Genomic DNA, 6,358 nt, shown 5'->3' on the forward strand with positions numbered 1-6,358 from the left:
TAGCATAAATTAAGTCAGTGTAGTGTTGATCTTCAATTTTTGTACAGTTCTGACCACTCAACCTTCATCTAAGTATAATGAGATAATTAAATGTTAATAATTAAATGAGGTAATTAAATGTCTCATTGGTGACATTTGGGAAACATTTACTATATAAACTTTTTGTCTACTAAGCACTTGGTAAATAGTTACTGAATTTGAATGTGTGGATTGTGTTTTGCAAATCAAAGCATAGAGAGCAGGGCTGCACCGCCTGTTAACCTAGTCGGTTTGGTCAGATTCAGCCCCATCTAATGTGTTTTCGTTTGGGTTGTAGTATTTAAAAATAATCCAGCGTCTTTAGACGGGGTTGTGCTTTTCTTTACTCTGCTAGCTTATACTCTGTCTTCTTCCGCATTTACGTTGCTTCCTGATCCTTGTAGACAGCTGAGGTGGTGACTCAAACTGGTTTGGTCTTCTCGCAAAATCTACCACATATAGATAATGTAATGGTGAATTCATTAAAACTCAGGCCTGTACATAGTAAAATAGTTAACAAGTGAGCATAGCATTTTTAAAACACGCTCCAAACATAAAATTCAAATAAATTTTAAGCATTGTAGCAAAGAAAAGGTATCAAAACAGTTAATAGGGGAAAGTCTCCATTTTCAACAAACAGATGATGATTTCTGGAAACGTCTAGAGTATTTCTTTTGTAGACTGCTGTGGAACTTGAAATATGGTACTGCCACTTAAAAGAGAAAGCCTTTCATGTGCCCTGCCCGTTCATTTGTCTGGAATAACTGTCTCCGTTGCCATGAGATCAGAAAAGCTGATGGTTCCCACTTACTATTGTATTGATCAAAGACTATAGAAGAATTCTGATCAAACTGAAAATGCAGAACAATTTAAAATGAGCATGAGCTCCAGACTTCTCAGGGCATCGTAGGCCACAAAAGTTCACTGAAATCTTCAGACCAAACAATAGGAACTACTAAAAATAGTAAACGATGTCTGTCTAAAGCATTATGCTGTTTTACGGACCATCTTTTAGGGATCAAATTGGCAAGAGCAACTTAGGGGGCAGTGAATTTGTGTTCACGGGGAGGAACAACTTGGAAAAGGCCAGTGAAATGGTTGCACAATGGGAAGAATATGATCAGTGTTAGAACTTGAATTGATATGCTGTGTATTCTCAAAAAATAAAAAACAAAAACTTGGGTCTGTCATGGGCTTTATGTAGTGACTATTAAAACACTCCAAGGTAATAAATTCACAGAGTCCTGAACAGTATGATAAAAAAGACTAATGATAATGTCCCTGTTAGTGATTTCTATGACCTTTGGATAGTTAGGTACAATTGGCTTTTTAATGTTTACAAAAATAAAAAAATTCTACCCATAGTGACCCTATAGTGACTCTTCCATCCATACAAAATACAAGAGTGTGGCTCTTCTATCCCTAGACTTTGTAACGCCCACCAAATGACTGGGTGGCATCGTGCAAATAGGGTGCGGGACTAATATGAGAGAATTGGTCAGTTTTTCCATTCTGCTAGGCATAAAGTAAGTCACTGTAGAAGCAGTAGCAGAATCAAGAAAGGAGAGCAAAGCCCATCTGCATGAGATAGTGGTGGGCTGGAAGGACTGAAGCTTACTGCGTTCAGCCAGGAGGCTGGCTTATAGAGTGGGTTGCCTGTTGGGCATTTATCAGTGCTAAAGAAGCGCTGGTGGCATAGTGGATTATAAATTGGGCTGCTAATCACAAAGTCAGCAGTTCAAATCTACCAACTGCTCCATGGGAGCAAGATGAGACTTTGCTCTTAAAAAGATTTACATCCTTTCAGCTAACTAAGTCCACATGGAAGAAGCACACCAGACTGTGATGCTAGGATTGTAAATAATACAATCAAAATCGAAGGGAGGGACTGGCATTAGAGATTAAATTGTGAACACCTGGTTTATAGAAGTCTGTGGATGACAGTGGAAGCCCAAAATCCATTTGCAGGGTCCCCACATCTTCAGCCTCTTAGTGAATCCTCTTCAATCATAGAGGGATGTGAATAAGTCGATTATGGCACATGTAGCTAGGTCAAGATGTAATATCATTTGACCTCCCTTTAGACCCTTTTTAAAACCATTTCAATTTAAAAAAAAAACCAGGGTGGGGGATTGCGTGTATGAGCCCCTGGGGAATGCCCTCTGCCGATGGACCAGGGATGTGAACAGCCTTGTTAAGATGCAGAATGCACTAGAAAGTGGATTGTCGCAGATGCAGTTGGGTGAAAATTTAGCACTGCATCATTTGATCTCCCTATTTTGTTCTAGTTTTTGATATTTTTTGCTTTCTTTTCTATTGAGGTTTTTGTCTGTTTTACTTTGCTGTTCTTACTAGTTTTGTAGTTGTTTTTCTGTGTATGAAATCCAGGGTAGGTAAATCTATAGAAATAGTAACTGGATAAATGATTCCTTGGGAGTATGTCAGAGGAAGTTTGGGGGAAATGAGGAGCTAATAAGAATGAGTACAAGCAGGAGGGTGGAGGAAAGGTAAGTGAGAAAGGGGGGAACAGATTACAAGGATCTGCATATAACCTCCCTGGGGGACAGACAGTGGAGAAGTGGGTGAAGGGAGACGTCGGATCGTGTAAGATATGACAAAATAATAATTTATAAATTACCAAGGTTTCATGGGGGAATGAGGAGCGGGGAGAGGGGGAAAAATGAGCTGATAACGAGGGCTCAAGTAGAAAGCAAATGTTTTGAGAATGATGAGGGGGGAAAAGGTACAAAAGTGCTTGACACAATGGATGTATGCGTGGATTGTGATAAGAGTTGTACAAACCCCCAATAAAATGATTTAATTATTAAAATAAAGAATGAGTACAAGAAGAAAATGTTCTGAAACTGATTGTGGTGATGATTGTACAATTCTCGATGTGATTGAACTATTGAATTGTATGATATATGAATTATATGCCAATGAAACTATTGGAAAAAATAAAGACAAAGATTTATAGCCTTGGGAATCCACAGAGGTAGTCCTATAGGATCACTCTGGGTTGGAATTGATGTGATGGAATGAATTTTGGGTTAGAAAGAGCACTGTAACCCTTTCCTGAGTAGGGCAGAGGCCAAGGGAGCTCCTGGTTGAAGGGCCAAAGACCCGAAAGAGATGTGCATGCCAGTGAGGCCTACAGGGGGTCTTGCAGACAAAAGAACTCTATCTTTACTGTGTTCTGATCCCGAGTGGTAGTAATCTGCTGATGTCCTCGATCCACATATTGTCTGTTAATTCCGTGTGGCCATTACAATGTTGTATCAAATCCAGCAGAGAAATAGCCCTGTGGGAGCGTCCGTAGGTGTCAGAATAGGGCCAAGAAGGCTTTTAAAAATGAAACTCTTTATTACTTTCAAATTCATCAAATGGCATCCATGTGCCAGTCAGTTGACACCTACCATTTAAAAAATACACTCCATTTCTTTCATCATTTTATATTAATACATTGTTATGCTTAAAAGTTTACCACATTTTTTGTCACATTTCTCTGCAATAAAAATATATACAAACTGTCATTACATTTGTGGTAGTTATAGAATCTGTTGTCAATTTGAGCGGATTACAAGTGAAGAGGTGGAGTCTAGCCTGTCGATCATTGTATAGCCAATGAGCCTCTGTATGGGCATGGTCTTCCCTTGAGGATTCTGGGAAATCCTGTTTTTGCTCCTTGGAGGCAGGAGAGACATTCTGTCCCAGTGCTCTCTCCCTTAGAGACTGTACTGACAAGACACATGGCACTATGCTGATAGACCACATGCCCTGGGAACTGGAGGAGCCACATGGAGACCCCTGCCAGTGCTGAGATGCTTACAATGCTACTGGATCCACAAAACCTCCCACCCACTGGTCTTGATATTCCTGCAATCAGTGCCATTGTATGTGTTTCATGAGTCTGAAGAGGACTTTATAGACTGGTATTGGACATAAGGACTAATTTCAGACTTATGGTCTTGGACTGGACTGGGTTGGGATGCTTTCTTAATATACAATTACCCTTTATATAAAACTCTCATACACATATGTGTCTCTATGAATTTGTTTCTCTAGTCTACCCAGACTAACACAACATTTTTATGTTATCAGTCAACAAAAGGCTCATGAGAATGAAAACTTTTTTCTTTCTTTTAGCTTAATGTATCACAATTAAAATGATAATACATTTGAGCACAAGTATATGTTTTTTAAATCTTATAAACATAAAAGCAAAAGTTTATTAGAAATACATAAAAGCAAAAGTTTATTAGAAATATATTTTTTAAAAGAAATATATTTTAATAAGATTGATGTTGGGTTTTATTTTAAAAATTAGATTATATATGAAAACTCATTTTTCTTTCTCTTGGAAACCAGATTTTTGGGCTAACTGGAAATCGGGTGACAAACTCGGGTCATTTCCCTAGGAAAATTCTTGTGAACCATCAGCTTTGAGAAAACTTTTGTTCTTAGTTTCCACTGAGTGGGTCGCAGCCCTTAGAGACCTACACACAACAGAAGGAAACACTAGCCAGTCCCGCACCAGCCCCACCATTGTCTTGTGCTTCAGCCGTCATTGCAGCCACGTGTCCTTCTCCAGGGACTGGTCTCTCCTGACAACATGTCCAAAGAACTTTACATGATGTCTCACCGGCCTTGCCTCTAAGGAATTACACTTCCAAGACACATTTTTTTGTTCCTTTAGCAATCTGTAGTACCGAATATACTCAAGTATAAGCTGACCCGACTATCAGCCAAGGTACCTAATTTAAAAACTGCATTTAAAATGTGCTGAAAAACTCGGTTTATACATGGGTACATACATTCTAGCAGTTATATCAAGGAGTTTCGTTATTTGGACCAGGCATATGATCTCACCTGGCACGGTATATATGTAATCCTGGCTTCCACACTAACGCCCGGTGAAAGGGAACGAGTTTATCTTGCAGCCAGACAGTACGTGGATCAAACCCACCTGGTGGATAATACTGTACCAGTAAGCCAAATGGCTGTTCTTGTTGAGGACCCAGGATGGAATTATCAGCCAGGAGCTGGGAGAAGCAACTGTAGGGATTTACTAATAAGGTGACTAGTGCAGGGGATGGAAACAGCGTCTAATAAGGCAGTCAACTTTTGAAAAATTTAAAGTGATTACGCAGTCTAAGGATGAAAATCCTGTCCCTTTTCTAAACTGCCTCCAGGAAGCCCTCACGCAATATACCAAGCCAGACCCCACAACCCCAGCCGGTGCAGCGGTTTTAGCCTCATTTTATCTCTCAGTCAGCCCCAGATATAATTAAAAATTTAAAGAAGGCAGAGGACGAGCCACAAACCTCACTGCAGGACCTGGTAAAAACGGCCTTTAAAGTTCTATAACGTCCAGTTGGAAGTGGCTCAATCAGCCCGCCAGTCCAGATTGCAACACAAGGAGGCGCTGCAAACCCAGGCTCTGGTAGCTGCCCTGAGGACGGCAGGGGAGGGGCCAAATGATCCTGCCAAAACGGGATGCAGCCCTGCCAAGGGCTTGTTTTAAGTCTGGTAAGGACGGACGTTGGGCCCGCCAATGCCCGAACCCCTGACCCCCCACCAAGCCATGCCTGATGTGCTGCCAAGCAGGGCATTAGAAGTCTAACTGTCCACTCGTAGGCTTCCCCCGACTTCCGCAACAGCTGGGGTCAGCCAGAGCCACAACACAGTCTCTCCCGGCTGGTGAACTGCTGGGGCTTGCTGAAGAAGACTGAAGATGCCTGCACTCAGATACCCCAATAACCCTAGCTGAGCCCAGGGTCACCATCCAGGTAGCAGGTAAGTCCACCTCTTTTTTATTGGACATGGGGGCTACCTATTGCGTCTTTCCTTCAACTGCCGGGGGCGTAGTCTCCCTTCCACAGTCACTGTGTTGGGGATTGATGGCACCTCCTCAACACCCTAAAAAAAACCCTCTTTTTCCTTGTATCTTAAATCAATACCCTTTCTCCCATTCATTCCTAATAATCCCCTCGTGTCCCGGTCCATTGCTCGGGCATGATATCTTTCAATGCCTTAAAGCCTCCATTTTCCCTAATACCTTAGCAGCTGCACGCTGCCCATCTCCTTTTTGCCGCTATAGCCACCCTGGAGCCAGCTGTTCCTCCTACCTCTCTGCAAGCCTTTTATCCAAAGTAAACCCTCAGGTATGGGATTTAGCTACACCCGTAATTGCCCTCCATCATACACCCATTAGAATCTGTCTTAAAAAACTTGTCAGTTTTCCATCGCACCCACAGTTTCCCTTGTCTAAAGAGGCCCTGTTTGAACTTCAACCTATCATCAACCGCTGGTTAACACACAATATTTTGGTTCCTATTAA

Source organism: Tenrec ecaudatus, chromosome 1 (genome assembly GCF_050624435.1).
Source record: "Tenrec ecaudatus isolate mTenEca1 chromosome 1, mTenEca1.hap1, whole genome shotgun sequence".
Taxonomy (NCBI): Eukaryota; Metazoa; Chordata; class Mammalia; order Afrosoricida; family Tenrecidae; genus Tenrec; species Tenrec ecaudatus.